Below are 15,949 nucleotides of genomic sequence, written 5' to 3'. Positions count from 1 at the left end.
GGAAGCAGAGACAGATCCTGGAAGTTCAAAGGCTGCCTAAAGCAAGGCAGGGTGAGCCATCCTGCTAGCTCTTAAGACCTTGTCCATGATCCCAGATGAGCCCTCATACATTGTGTGGGACAAGACCACTGGGTCAAATAAATTAAGGAGATTTCTCAAGGCAAAAGCAGAAAGGAATTTTATTACAATCTTGCCAGAAAGGGCATCTCCCTCCCCACAAGCTGTTAGGCAAGGAGAAGCAAGACCCAGTTAACAGACCAGGATTATATAGGGGCCTGGGGTACACTCCTTATAGGCTGGATTTGCCCTGATTAGCCATGACCTCACATTCTGAGTCATAAATGAGGAAAAACTTTCAATCCAATCACATCACACAGAATTATGGAATAGATTGTGAGACATGGGAGACATTAAGGTAGTGCTGCCTAACATATCATGCCCACATCAAAGAAAACACTGTGATATTTGAACAAAGCAGAATTACAGTAGCTCAAAAGAAAGGAAAGATCTGCAAATTTAGAAACATCTCTACTTTAAATGTTCATATGGACCATTTGAGACTAATCTGTGGTAGAGGCCTTAGAGCTCATATTGGTCTAATCAGCCACAGTCAGACACAGTAATTTTGGTCTTCTTTGAAAAAGAAGGATACTCATTATAAGAATCCTTAAAGGTCAATGACTCCAGGGTCTTTTGCTCTTCTACAATCTCTTCCTTAATTATTTAGAATGGAGTCCTTTCCTGGGCTGATCTGGAAAGAAGGAAGGTAGATACTGTTTTGGACTTAAAAAAATTGAAAAAGATTTCTCTTTCATATTAATCCAAAGGTTTCAAAAGGATAATTTAAAAATGTTATCTAAACTTGTTATGTTATCTTAAATGTTATTTAAAAAGATAGAGCTGGGGATGTTTTTGATTGTTTCCAAAATGGATTTATTCTTTTCCTGAAACAAAATCAAAGGACTCCACTGAGAACAGCTTGAAGAAGAGAAGAATCTTCAAATAGCTGTCTTCAAAAAAGGGGTGTTAGGTGAAAGAGGGATTAGAAATAATTCTGTTTGATTGCTGAGGGTAGAACTCAAACTAAAGGGAAGTTGCAAAGAAAGAAATTTAGCTTGGAAATTGGAAAAAAATTATCTAAAAATTAGAGCCAACTCAAAGTAGAGTGGACCTCAAGAGGTTAATGAGTTCTCTTTTACTTGAGATCTTCAAATAAAGGCTAGACAACTATTTGTTTAGTTATATAGTAGACATTTGTGGAGGGGATTCTCTTTGAAACTTTGAAGTCCCTTCCAAGTCTGAAATTCTATAATTATAAGTAAGGTTTCATTAGTAATTAGGATATGCTGTACTTTACTAATACCTAGTTTTCAGTTTCACAGGATTTCCTTCCTTCCTTCTCATTTTTGTAATAGGCAAGGTTAGAATTTTCTTACTCCCTCAAAACATAAACCCATAGGCAATATATGGACACAATTTTTCTTCTTAGAGGACTAGTTTTTTTGAATTTAAGAAATTTGAACTTGATTTTGAATGATCTACTTCTTTTATTGAAGATTCGCTAAAAGAAAGATTTCTTTGGTTGTGTGCCCTGGTATAAAAGTGATTGAGGCAGCACTTAAAAATATAAATACACAGATTTGATATGATATCAAGTTGGGGGCCAAATTAATTTAGAAACTTAAAGGTTTTTGGTTTTTTTAAATCAATTAATATAGTTTAGTTTAAAGCTTAAGGTTTAAATTTTAAAGGCTTACAATTTTAAGCACGATTTTGGGGGTCTTGTCCTCATAAAAGATTTAATTGTCTAGAGGATTCTGGGCAATTTGTCCTTGCTACCATCAACCAATAATTCTAAATATCAATTGTTTTGAAGTTTCTGTGACTCTGTACTATCTGTTGGATGAAATTCATATTTTTCTATTGGACATTTCATGTTTTTTCACATTCTGGACTCCACAACTCCTAGACATTCTCTTCTAATTAAATTTCTCTCCCAAGGTCAACAGTGACTATTTGATACCCTATATCAGTGGGTTTTTTTGCTTTTTTGATATCTGAAGATTCAGAGCAGGAAGAAGCCCTAGAAATCATGTAGTCCAAGCTCCTATTTTTGTAGATGAGGAACCATTTCTCAGTCCTCATTCTTCTTGACCTTTTGGCACTATTGGCCATTTTAAAAAATGTTTTCTTTTGTTCCAATCATGATTTCTAATAATAATAATAACAAATAGCTAACATTTATATGGTACTTACTGTGTGTTATGCACAGAATTATTATGTTATTTGATATTCACAACAACCCTAAGGAGTATGTACCATTATTATTCCAGTTTTACAGATGAGAAAACTTCAGGCAACAGTGATTAAGGAACTTGCCCAGTTAAAGTCATATAGTTAGTAAATGTCTGAGGCACTTTTGGGGAACTCTACAATCCAAATAAGCAATGTTTTATGAAAACAGTCAATCACCCTTGGGGTTAAAAAAATGTTGAAAGTATATCATCTGCCATGTGATAAAATGCAAACCAGGTTTATATGAAAGTAAATGGAAAAAAGAACAATAACACAATGATCATTTGTCTTTTGGTTTCATCTCTATATGATTGTTCCAATTTATTATCAAAAAATTCATAAATTTGTGGATTTAACTGAGATTTAATTAGCTTTGATCCTACCTTCTTCCTGAATTTGCTATATTTCAGGGAGCCCTAAGCACATAATGTTGACATAATAGAGTTGACTTTCTACCAAACAAGTCAAGCATTTATATTCTTAAATTTTTAAAATTAATTTTTAATATATTAATCACTTACATTTCCCAGCATATCTCTCCTCCTCTGAAAGACTATCTTTTATAATAGTTTAGTAAAACGAAAACATTAGCAAAATCTGAAATCATATGAAATGTTTTATATCTCTCTCTTTAAAAAAAAATGGAAAGACATCCTCATATTTCTTTTTCTAGGTCAGGACTGATTGTAGTCATTTTATATTATCTATTTGCAATTGTGCTGTTGTTTTTCTTTCATTGACGTAGCCATTGTGCATATTGCTTTCAAACTTCTGCCTAATTTACTTTGCTTCATTTCATGTCTTCACATATTTTTCTATAGTCATCGTTTCTTACAGCACAAAAATATTCCCTTACATTTATGTACCATGTTTGTTTATTCATTTCCCATTCAACGGGCATCTGCTTTGTTTTCAGTTCTTTGCTACCACAAAAACGATTGCTCTAAATATTTTGGTGTGTATGGAACCTGTCTTTTTCTTTATTTTTTTTAATGCCTAGTGATAAGATCTCTAGATCACAGGATATAGACATTTTAGTCACTTTCTTAGCATAACTGCAAAATTGTTTTCCATAATAATTTGGACTAAATAGCTTCACCAACAGTAGTTCTGTTCTCATTTTTCCTATAGTTTTTCCTCAACATTGATTATTCCCATCTTTGACATCTTTCTCACATTTTATTTTGATTTATTATTAGTGACTTGGAGCAATGTTTCACAATTCCTGCTTCCAAGGAGTTTTCATTTGGTTGAAAAGAAACAATACATCCCCATAAAATTAAACACAAAACATATACAAAGTAATTTCTGGGGAAAGAGAGCATATGTAATACAAAGAACAATATGTCAAGGATAAAACAAGGGTTCCAGAGGATATAAAATGAAGGAAGGAATGTGGGAGGGATTGAATGGAATAGAAAAGCATATTTTAAATACTTACTGTGTTCCAGGTACTAGGAATATAAGTAAAAATGCAAGATGGGCCATGCACTCAAGAAGCTTACATTCTATTCTAATGAAAGAAAGTCAGAAAGGAGGATGGCAGATAGAGAAATCAATTGATACTTAGAATCTATTGGGCAAAGTAACAGGGCAGGTTATAAGGCATTTCAGACTATGATGAGCAATTTAAAGGAAGCTGGTTCTTGACTAATGAATGAATGAAGCATTTACCATGTATAAAGTACTTGGAATCCAAATAGAAAACTAAGACAGTCCCAATTATCAAGGAGCTCACATTCTAATGGGAGAGACGACAAATATGAAAGAGAAAGATTCCAGCTGCAAGTCAGATGGAAAATTCTCATGATCCTTAGGGTACAGCAGCGAAGCAAATATTTCTGCTTTTTCTTTAATAACATTTCCTCTGAGGAAAAAAAAATCTCATCAGTTTCTTATGCTGAACCATTTGACAAGGCCAATGTTTTAGTGGCAAGAACTTTCTTTTCTGGATCTTCAGTGCTATTCTTTGTAGGAGCAGAGCCACATTTAATAGTTATTGAGGTTACTTCTCAGGATAATGTTTGATATCACTGAGCTAGGATCATTGTCATTTCCAAGATTTTTGGGCTCATGGTCCTGAGTTATCCCCATCAGGGTCTGAGGGGAGATAGTACTCAAGCTATTGGTGTTTTGACTTGCCCAGCACATACTGCCTGCTGCTCTCTTTTAGAATGCCTGGCTGCTTTGAATAGACTAGTTTGCTTGCTCTAAATGTGGCCATTGGTAGGGATGGCTAGCCTTTCTCCACAGAAATTGCTTCTCAATGTGACAGCTGGCTTGGAAGCAAGAATGGGATGGAGGAAAAGGGTGATGCTATTCTTGAACACTTATGTCCATTTTCCTGTTGGTAATAGTTATCAATTGTTGCTGGTGTTTATGAGGAATTTAGACCTACTCCCCACATGATTTCTCCCATTAAAGTTATGGGAACTGGGAAGAAAGCCACTCTGTTAGTGTGTGGGGCACTACTATTTCCAAAGGCTTGGGGTCCAAAGTACTGGGCTGTCCACATCAGGGTCTAAGGGGAGATAAAAGTTAAGTTATTTGTGGTGGTTTGACTTGCCTGGCACATGCTGGCTTCTGTCTCTCCTTTGGAGAGCTTTGCTACTTCAACTAGGCTAGTTTTCTTTCCCTGAATGTGGCAGTTGATTGACAGGTTATGGTAATGATTAGCCCCTTCTCCCCTTAGGAATTATTGGATTTTATTTTTTGGGGGGGTACTAAGGCTTAAAGCAGTTCTTGTTGGGAATGACAGTGGGTCTAAGATTTGGAATGATGGAATGATCGCCTTTGGACTAACAACAGGGATCATCTACTACCTGACTGGAAACAGGCAATGAGGATATGGGAATAGTTCCCCAAAGCCTATTCCTACTTCCTTCTTGGGTATCCATTAGTATGAGGGATGCCATCAGACTGGAAGGGGAAGTTCCAAGGTACCCTTAGATGGCAGCTCCTCCTAGTGGTTTATTGGGTGAGAACAGACTGGGCGTAGGAAAGGGAAGATCTCTGGTTCCCTATAGTAGTAACTGCTCCATAAGATGGGATTGATATGGATGATGTAATAGGTATAATATCAATTACAGTTCTTGCTCATAAGCTATACTAGATTTCCACCCCCCACCCCCCACCCCGGAAAATAATGAAACCATCTCAGAAGCTTAATTGTTGTGGGGAGACTAATGTTTAAAATACTGATAGAGCTTCTTGGTAAAAGTACTATTTTTTTACTCAGGTTAAAAAAAAAAAACAAATCTAGCAGTAGAAATCAGAGGCTTCTCAGACTTGACTCATGCTTTTGACTAGGTGTGCTTACAGAGTAAAAGCAAGAGAGAAGGAAGCTACCTTTACCTTAATGTTTTTAAACTTCTGAATATCCTTTTCATCTTATTGCTATTTGCACATTTCCTTCTATCAAATGTTAACTATATAATATTCCATTTCAATTTAAAATCTGAGTCACCATATCACCCTGAGTCAGGCCTAGTCCAGAACATTTAGCATTTAGTTGGAAAAATATTCTTATAGCCTACTTCATTGTTGAAGTGGGGGAAGAGCAATCAAGAGAAAGGGAACAATTAGGAGATCATACATCCTGACACATGATTACCACGCAGTAGATTTACAGGCTTCTTCTAATAGCAATATATGATTATCACCCAACCTGAAGAAAAGATTAGAAAGGCCTGGGAATATGCATGGCAATGGTGATTGAGGCAAAGTTCTGTAAAGTCCTTGGGCTGATTATGGAGAAATATATATTATAGTACTCACTCTCCAAAGACCAACCAGTCAGTTCTCTGCCCTAAGGAAGAGTTTATTATATTTTTTCATCTCAATATCACATAGCATATTATGTTGCATAAATACTAAATGTGTAAAATGTGTAAAAATGACACATTATAAAGTATTTCATATTTTTTCCTTATACAGCAAAATAATTTATCCTCATCCCCTGTCTCCCCTCTTCCCCCGGCCCAGGGTTTCAAAGGTTTTGGGATAGTTGCAGATTTGAAGGGGGAAGGGTAGAAGGGCAAATGAAGAGTTACTTAAGTGGATCAAATGCATTTTCATAAATAACATTATGCACCTACTATATGCCAGGTGCTATACCAAGTACTGGGCATACAAAGAAAGTAAATGACAAGTTTGTTTTGATTGAGCATATAGTCTAAAGTTGATTCAGGAGAGTATTAAAAAACAGATTTGCTCTTGGTACTGCTGAACGTACATTTGGAATGTCACCCTCAATTGGGCACTATACTTGGGGGAAGGATAAATTTGATAAGATTCAAAAGAACCCAAAATGGTAAAGGACCTTAATATACCTTGATATACCATGTGAGGATGAACTGAAAGATCTGGAGAAATGTAGTCCAAATGAAGAAAAAAAATTCATAACAACTATGGTGCAATAGAAAAAATGCTGGTTTTAGAATAAGAGAACCTGGGTTCCATTGTTGGGAAATCCTTTACTGCCATTTTATATGTGTGACCTAAGGCAACTCACTTGACCTGAACTCTAGTTTCCTGATCTGAATGAGAACATTACTGGATTACGTAGAGGGTCGGAACTCTGAAAAGATATATTTGAATCAGGTCAGCAAGGTACTTATAGTTAAGCATATACTTAGTAGTTAATATGATGGTTCAATGGTTGTAATCCCTAGAAAAGTCTCTCCAGAAATGGACCATTAAACTCTTAAAAATTATTAAGTATTCCCTTTTTGAGTTTTGACCTTAAAGACCCCTTGAAAGAAGAAATTACATGTTGAATACTCTTACCCTCAGTGTTTGTAGTGATGTAATCATACTGAGGTATTTAAGGGAGTTTCAGACACAGAAGACTCTTTCTCAGCCACAGACACAAGAGAAGACATCAGACTCCACATTCCAAACTCCATCTTTGACCAGCTATTTGGTAGCTCTCCTGCCTCCTTCACTCCTCCACTAAGACCAATGACTTGGGCTAATCAAAGATCCTTCAGAGAGCTAGTTCGGACATTACAAATTACCTCAAAGATTCTTTCCAACTTTAAAGTTATGATTCAATGAGTAAATGAATGTCAGAATATTTGAAAAGTTGTCAAATGAAGATAGACTTAAACTTACAGGATCATAAATTCAGAGTTAGAAACTTTGAATTCATCTACTATAATAAAAGTTAAACTAGTTTTATAATTGGGAAAACTGAGACCCAAAAAGATTTAAATAATTCAGTCAAAGTCATATAGCTAGGAAGGAGCAAAGCTAGAATTTGAAATACTGACATCAAATCCAGTACTCTTTGCACTGTTCCAGATTGATTAGTTCCATTTGACTTACTTCTAAAATAGTAATGAGTGGAAATTGTAGAGATTAATTTAGGAAAAACTTAAAAAAATCTAGAGGGGAAATGGAAACAGTGAACTTTTTCTTATTTGAGGTCCATAAACAAAGGCTGAACCACTTCTTGAATACATTGTAGAAGGGATTTTTTTTTTTTTTGTACAAATCAGACTAGATTGCTTTTAAAATCCCTTCTGATTCAGAAGGATTCTGTAATTGGGGGGAATGAGTTCAAGTGCTAAGGTAAGGCTTATAAGACAAACTTAAAATAAAGCACTTTGACCTTGGCCCAATTAATATCACGTTTGCTTTTGTATCACAGATATCAGGCACAATGCCTTGTAGACTGTCTATTAAAATATTTAGTTTAAAAAAATTGGAAATTGCTTATCATAGAACTCTTCATTTCTATAAGCTAAATTATTTTTAAACGTCCAACATATTTTACATGTACTATAATAGTAGGTCTAGGGATACAGAATGGAAAGGGGGGGAATTAAGTGGTCCAGTGAATAGAGTGCACATACTGAAATTAGGCAGACTCATTTTCCTAATGACTTCAAATCCTGCATCAATAAAAATACTATGGATCCAAGATTTAATTGGAATAAGGATTCCCCATCGGAAAACTTAATATGCCTCAGAGGCAGCTTCTTTGCTACTTTAGAGTATTAAGAATTCTGACTTGCCCAAGGTTACACAATTTGTCAAAGACTTGAACCCAGATCTTCTGGGCTATTAGGCCAACCGATCTTTCCAGAAATTGTTCTAATTTGAAAATATTTCCCATGTGATGATTCCTAGAAGTGAGAATATATAAAGGGTAACTCGAGGAAATGTAGTAGATGTTAACGGTAATTATCAAGGCCGGGCATCAGAGGAATAGTTTTTTGTTGAATTGTCTTCTCTCAGTTGACTAAAAATGGTTTAAAATTCACAAAATTTCCAGATCGCTGCTCTGAGTTTCTGAAGAATCACGTTAAAAGTCAAAGAGATTTTAAAAGACCACTAGTCATAGGGATCATAAATTTATAAAAGGAGCTTTAGGTTATCCAGTTCACCCTCTTCCCGTTTACATATGGTACAACTAAGGCCCAAGGTATTTCCCATAAGTTTGAAAGCCAATTTAGTGCTATCAATTTAGCACCTTCTATGGCAGGCATTATCACAAAAGAAATAGGATCCCAACCTAAGTATTCTGAGAAACTTTTCTTTTCTCTCGCCGTTTTGTGACTTGAGAACATTCTGCTTACACACTCAAGAGGATGATTTCGGGGACCAGGGAGTGTTTTATTTTTATTGATTTATTTTATTTTAACCAATAGGTTGAACTCTCTTTCCGGAATCACTCCACAAGGACAGAGGTTTAATGGTCCATTTCTGATTTATTAACGGTTAGGAGTGAAGTAAGGCAGCTACGAGTAGTTGGGACTACCTCGGAGTCTCTAGGATTCCTTCCTCCTCGGTTCTGCAGCTGAGGTCCACGGCGGTCAAGCCTTCAGGCCTGGCCCTTTCCGGGCCCGCGATCCGACCAACTTGCTTCAGGAGCAAGGAGAGCGTCTCAGGCCTCTGGGAGGCCCACCCCGTCCACTCCTAGGGCCCTAACGCTAGACAAATGCCTCCCCAAGCCCGGGCCGAGAAACTCTGGGAAGGGCCAGCAGGTGGTAAAGTCCCAGATTCTCAGTTCAGAACAACGCACGCGCGAGCGCCGCCGCCGCCACCGCCACTAACCGTCACATCAGTTGCCGCTGCGCGCACGCGCACCGCCAGTTTCCGGGTTGGTGGCTGCGGGACCAATGACGTAAGAGACCCCGGAAATGCAACTTGAACTCGGCAGTGGCGCCGCATCCGGGGAGCTGAGATCACAACAAGCACACGAGTGAGTCCGGACGGAGATGGTGAGGCGCCCCGCCCCCTGACCCTCCCCTTCCCCGACCTCCTGGGGACGCCCCCTCCCCCCAGACCTCCCTCCTCCCAGTCTCCCCAGTGCCTCGGGCAGGGGTTAAACCCAGGTAGGTTCGGCCAGTCTGCTGTCGCTGCTCAGCGGGCTGGGGCGGGGGACGAGGGGGATGGGGAACGGAGGTGGGGCTCAGGGCCCCGACCTGTTGGGTTTGCTCCCAGCTGGGATCCCCGATGACAGCCCCGGGAATGTGCGGACACGCCCCCGAAGCTCCCCTCGAGAATGCTGCCGGAGCAAAAGAATGGGTCGCACAGAAGACCTAGGCACGAGGTCACGGGATGTCAAAAGTGCCCTCTGGAAAAGACCTGGGAAAAGGGGGGGGGGGGGGAAGAGAGGGGGAAGGGGACTTAGAACTTACTACCAGAGAGGGAGTGCGCACAAGAAATGAGCTCCCTAAACAAGTCGCTCCAGAAATGGACCATTAAACCTCGGTCCATGTAGAGTGATCCGGGAGAGAGAGTTCAACCCATTGGTTAAAGTAATGCTATCACCTTAACTTGCTCATTCTCCTTTCTGGAGGGAGAGGGGACGGGCGCGAATTTATGATTCCTAAGGAAAACTTACCCATATACATCAACAATTGTTGGACATTTCGTTTTAGAGTCTGAAAAGGTCACCAAAACCAGTTTTTATCTGATGAAACTTGAACACAGGTCTTCCTTCTGAGACTACTAGCACTCTCTATCCACTACACTAAGATTTTTCAATTTTTTTGGTTTAGTTTACACTCTTAAAAATTATTGAGTATTCCCTTTAGTTTTAACCTCAAAGACCCCTTGAAAGAAGAAATTACATGTTGAATACTCTTATCGTTTCAAAAATTATTGCCTATAACTTCTAAATGGACTCTATTATTTTTTGTCATTTATTTAAAGCATCTTATCATTATGAAATATTTTGATCTCAGGACCTCCTTCCAAGGACCACACTTTGAGAACTTTTTTTTACACTTTTAGATATTAATAGGGCTCTTTTAATATAGGCTGTCACTATCAACTTTTGCCTTATTAAAAATTAAGACATCTTATTGTTAGAAAACTAGTTTTGACTTCAAATATCTCCTTAAAGGAGCCACACTTTGAGAACCACTGTAATACACTGCTTCTTTCTAAAGATGAGTGAGCTTTATACTAAACTTCAATGAAATGATATACTTAAATATCATTATCACCTTAGTTGAATTTATTTTCAGAAGTAGTTGTTGGATTGAATTGTAGGAGCAAAGGATTTGGGATCAGAAGAGTTGCTTCAGATTATCTCTATGTTGAGGCAAGATGTTTAATTTAATTTAATTAGGGTCCCAAGGAAGATATTTAATCTCAGGGCTCCAAGCAACTCTCTTTGATACCATAAATGTGGAGCCTGGATCCTCAGCTGGAGTCTATTCCAGTGAAGACACAGATCTGGTCAAATGAAGGAAAAAAAAAAAAGATCTCTCTGGTTCTGACAGTGATGCTTATGTCACTGAGGAACTCTTTCAGTCTTCATTTCCTCATCAGTGAAATAGGGATACTTAATACTGCTTATTGCCTACCTCACAGAAGAAAGTATTTTAAGATGGAAATCAGTAGATAAATTAACTATTATTAACATTTTTACTTTGAAATTGATTTGGTGTACTGTTTTCAATTACAATAGGTATTCAGAATGTATTTTCTGAAGGCAAGTCTGTTTTGCCTTTCTTTACCATGATGCTTAGGAATAGTTTTACTGACAAATTGTTCTATATTAACATGTCAATTTCCCCCAATGTTTCAAAAAGGTATTGTGGAAAATTGTGTGTGTGTGTGTGTGTGTGTGTGTGTGGGGGGTGTTCAGGCCAACCAGCTCATCAAGGAATTAATAGTTCGTATTTCTATAAGTTTACAAAGTAGCCTTCCATTCTTCATCTCATTTAATCTTCATAACAGCATCATAATTTAGATATATTATATATATTATTAACCTCATTTTACAGGAGGGTTAGAGAAGTTTTGTTTCTTGCTAGTCACATGTAGCTAATAGACATCAAAAGTAGGATTCCAACTTAGGTCTTTCCTCATTCCAATTTCATTTCAGTTACTACTATTCAACACTGTCTTTCAAAATAAGTATAATTTTCTTTTTATCATGGGCAGTTAGGATGACCATAATTATTCCAAAGCAGTTTCAAAGAAATGATATTTATCCTCAGGCATTGCGTTATCTAGGAATGAATATTGTTAACACATCAGAAACTGGGACAAAGGGAAACTTTTGTGATTTGCTTATTTTAGTGGTAGTGGCATTGTCCCTGCTTTATATGCTAATACTTGTATAAAGTAAATTAACTATGACCCCAATTTGGGAGTTCAAAGGGATTGCTAATTTTTTTTGTCTTTGTATCCCCAGTCCCTACTACAAGGCCTTGCATGTATATAGAAGGTGCTTAATTCACCTTTATTGAAGTTCATAGGGGGATCATATAGACCAGTATTGCAAAACTATGAGTGGTTGATGATGGTGGTAGGACTGGCAAATTCTGGGTTGTGTGAGTGATAAGAAGAGGGAAACTTAATCTCTAGAGCTCTAATCATTTATTTATTGGTTATAGCACATTAGGTGAACAACAGGCTTTTTCAGTTTTTGTGGTATAGTGATATGAACATTAAACTGGAATGAAAGTACTTGATTATCTTATGCTTCAGGTCTGATAAAGCACCATTTTACATTTAATGGTATATAAAACAACTTATTTTGTAGGATCCAGAACTAGAAGGAACCAGTGGTCATTTAGTCCAACTTTCTTATTTGGAAATCTAGAATTGTTAAATGACTTGCTTAGATATGCAGAGATAAGGAAGCGGCAGAGATGATATCTGATGATTTTCCCACTTTGCCCCCTTTCTTATATCTTACTTATCCTAGCCTGTTTCTGAACCAATACACATTTTTAATTAGATTTGTACATTGCTTTCTCTGGTTTTAGAACCACATGGAATATGAGTGGTCATAGGTAGTTAAGCAACAAATGATATTCAGTGATGCATGAAAATAGGAGTCAATCGTATCAATTGTACATATCAATATAGGTATCAATTGTACAAAACCATAATTTATCCTCTTCTATTATTGTTTTGTTCTATTTGCACTTTTTAATAAGAATTTTTTATATTCTTCATACATGTTAATTTTTATTATTTTGTAGAATTCAATTATAGTAATGTTTTACAAGTTATTTAACAATTCCACTATTTTTGTGCATATAAGTTGCTTTCAGTTAACACAGTAACATTTACTATAAAGTCTTTGAATGTATTTCTACACATTCTACACATTTTTTTTCCCCAGGTCATTTTCTCAACAATGAGATTATTAGATTGAAAAAGAGATTCTTTTTGTAACTTTATTGCATGCTGCCATATTGCTCTCCAAAGTATTGTACAAGTTTCCATTTTCACTATCAATGTGTATATATATCTGTTTTGTAACAACCTTCCAGCACTGGATTTTATTGTTTTTAGTTATTTTTTTCCAATGGAATGGGTGCTTTTAATATTTAAAATAATCAATGGGCAATCACCATGATTTTATTTGCTTTTGTAGTTTCCATAATGTGAGCCAGATTGAGTCACTACTACTTGTACCTCAAGAATGTAGCAGAGTTGCATTCTACAAATAATACATCAGAAAAACAAGTGCTATCTATCAGTTACTGTGCTGAGTTCTGGGAATACAAATATTAAAAAAAAAAAAAAAAGGAAAAGGAAAAACTTCTTATTCTTAAACAGTTTGCATTCTGTTTCTGAAGACCAACATGAATATATATATAGGCATATACTAAAGAAATACAAAATAACTACAAGGTAGTTTAAAGAAGGAGGACATTAGCAGCTGGAGATGGGGAGAGAGAAAAGGCCCTTTGTGGAAGATGCTTGAGCTATATCTTGAAAAAAGATGGGGATTCTTTAAGGTGAGTAAGGAGTACATTTCAGGATGAAGGGATGGCCAGTGCAAAGATTTGAGAGATGGAGTGTTGTTTGTGAGAAACTTTCATAAAGTCAGTTTGGTCCTGACATAGTCCAGGCAAGAAGTGAGGGAGTCCAATAAAAGCATCATGGCTCTGTGTGTAAGAAGGGAACAGAAAGGGAAGATAGGAAATAAAACTGCCAGAAGAGTAAATTTGAGTGTGTATATTGGATCGAGTTTAAATTATTCTTATTCGCTGATATCAGGGTACAAATGAACTTGGAATATTATGCAAATATTAAAATGTATAGTATTAAAAAAACTTAGTCCCTCTAGTTATTATTAATAAAAATCAGTTTTCAAATGTCTCTGCTAATGAAGGCCTGCAGTAGTTTGGATAATCATTAAAGCACTTACAGTTGACTTTGGGAGGTGTTTTTGTATTTGGAAGCGTGTACTCTTTGGGAACCTTTTTATTTCCTGTGTCTGCTTAAATGAGTTCATAAGAGAAACAGCCCAGAAGAGAGTCCAGGCAGTTGTAGTATTTTTAATGCATAGAGAGCATCTGCCTTGGGTCCCAGGCTCTACTTTTCCCCCAGGGAGAAAATGGACTGGATAACCTAAGATTGAGGTCAGTATGAAATCTGAGCACTTTTTACCTTTTCACCTTTTCTCCTGGTTATTAGGATGGATATGATTTAAAAGGCATACTTTATTGATAAAAGCTAAATACTTGTTATTTACAACTTAGATCAGGTGTAGATTTTATTTCCATTAGACTATTTAATCTAATATTTTAAGTTTTGTTTAATGTCAGTCCATTTATTAATTTATTTTTTAAAAAGAATTCACTTTAGTTAAATTGTGAAATCGACGCAAGTGTTCTTTCCTTTTTTTTTTTTTTTTTTTTTTTTTTAACCATTTGATGTCCCACTTTTGGGGCCCATTCTGGTGTTTTTCTGCCCCCTTTTTTTCCCTTCCTCCTCACTTCCATCCACAAAATGCTGTTTTTCACTTTTTCTGAAAAAAAAAAAATTCCTTATTTTCTGATAGATGATTGATTTGGTGAACTAAGTTATGCTAATTAATTTAGTGCCTGCATAATATACTGGAAAAAACAAAACACTGATTTTGGAATAGATCTCTGTCCCTCAATATTTTTTTTTAACATTAGACAAGACTCTTAACTTCTTTGAGTCTCAGTTTCTCTGTGAAAATGAAAATTAGATGATCTCTAAGATCTCCTCTAAACCCATGACCTAGTGTTAAAAATGTAAACAGGTAACATTTTTACTATCATGAAAGTTCAAGCTAAATTTCCCCTATTAATACAACTTTTACTTTTAAAACTTTATTATTTATTAGGAATACTGCTTCCCCCCCACCCCCAGGGAATTGAGGTTAAGTGACTTGCCCAAGGTCACATATCTAGGAAGTGTTAAGTGTCTGAGATTAGATTTGAACTCAGATCCTCTTGACTTCAGGGCTGATGCTTTATCCATTGCACCACTGGCTGCCCCTTATACTAATATTCTTTAATGGATTTGTGATCTCATAAATCTCATAAATTGTGAACAGGTCAAAGAATAGAACTTAAAAGTCATTTCATTTTATTCCCTCATTTTACAGATAGGGAAGCTAAGGTAAAGAGAGATGAGATATTAATTAACTTGCCCAAGTTCACACAGATAAATAGTAATTGTGTCAGAGTGAGTTTTCCAACTCTAGTCATTTTTTTTTTTTTCAATTGCATGGGACTCTTCCCCTAGAATATCAATATGATGTCCCCTTTCTGTGCTAGAGGTTTTCTTTCTAGGCATTTTGATGTAATATGAGTGTCTGTGCATTAATTGTGTTACCCATTCATTATGAGTTATTCTTGTTACATGCCATTTCTTTTTAGTAGTTTATAAGTCATCATTGATACTATACTTCAAGTGTTCTTTATGTCTGTTGTATCCTTTGTTCAGTGGATCATCTTCAGTACTGGATGTTTGGAAATTGTGATTTCCACGATTTTGTAGTCTGAAGAATACTTCTGTGTTAAAATGCATTTGCAACTACTACATCCTTTGAATTAAATGGAATTATTTAGCTAAAACAATTTTATTTATTGTCAGTTTTTTTCTTCAGTAAGAAACATGTATATTTATTTTAACAAAACAACCATATGTGTGCGAATTTTTAATTGTTTTAATTATGAATTTGAAATTTTTTTTTTCCTTTCTGGTCGGCTTAAAGTATTGGGTTATACAGGATTTTTTTTTTTTTCTTTCTCTTGTTTGTTCTTAATTTTCCAAATGAAAATTTTCTTATTTCTAAAAGATTCGCTGTTTCATATTAAATTTTTTCTAAAGCAGGGGTTCTTAACTTGGGCTCTGTAAACTTGTTTTTAAAACATATTTTGATAATTAATATTTCAGTATAATTTGTTTT

The 15,949-nt window shown here is 36.1% G+C and overlaps 1 protein-coding gene across 9 annotated transcripts in view; it reads left to right on the top strand.

Moving 5' to 3' along the window:
- The first annotated feature begins 9,427 nt into the window (after positions 1-9,427).
- FAM172A (family with sequence similarity 172 member A) overlaps positions 9,428-15,949 on the top strand; it is a 567,690-nt gene continuing 561,168 nt past the window's right edge. For 2 of the 9 annotated variants that reach the window (XM_051993700.1, XM_051993655.1), the window contains exon 1: positions 9,439-9,524. The gene's annotated coding sequence lies outside the window, so the exon portion shown is untranslated. Of the gene's footprint in view, positions 9,639-15,949 lie in introns of all 9 variants that reach the window. The other 7 variants (XM_051993695.1, XM_051993687.1, XM_051993679.1 and 4 more) reach the window with 7 other exon arrangements.

This window comes from Antechinus flavipes, chromosome 1 (assembly GCF_016432865.1).
Source record: "Antechinus flavipes isolate AdamAnt ecotype Samford, QLD, Australia chromosome 1, AdamAnt_v2, whole genome shotgun sequence".
NCBI classification, from domain to species: Eukaryota; Metazoa; Chordata; class Mammalia; order Dasyuromorphia; family Dasyuridae; genus Antechinus; species Antechinus flavipes.
Note: the sequence above shows the minus strand (reverse complement) of the source record. Positions and strands in the feature narration are given on the sequence as shown.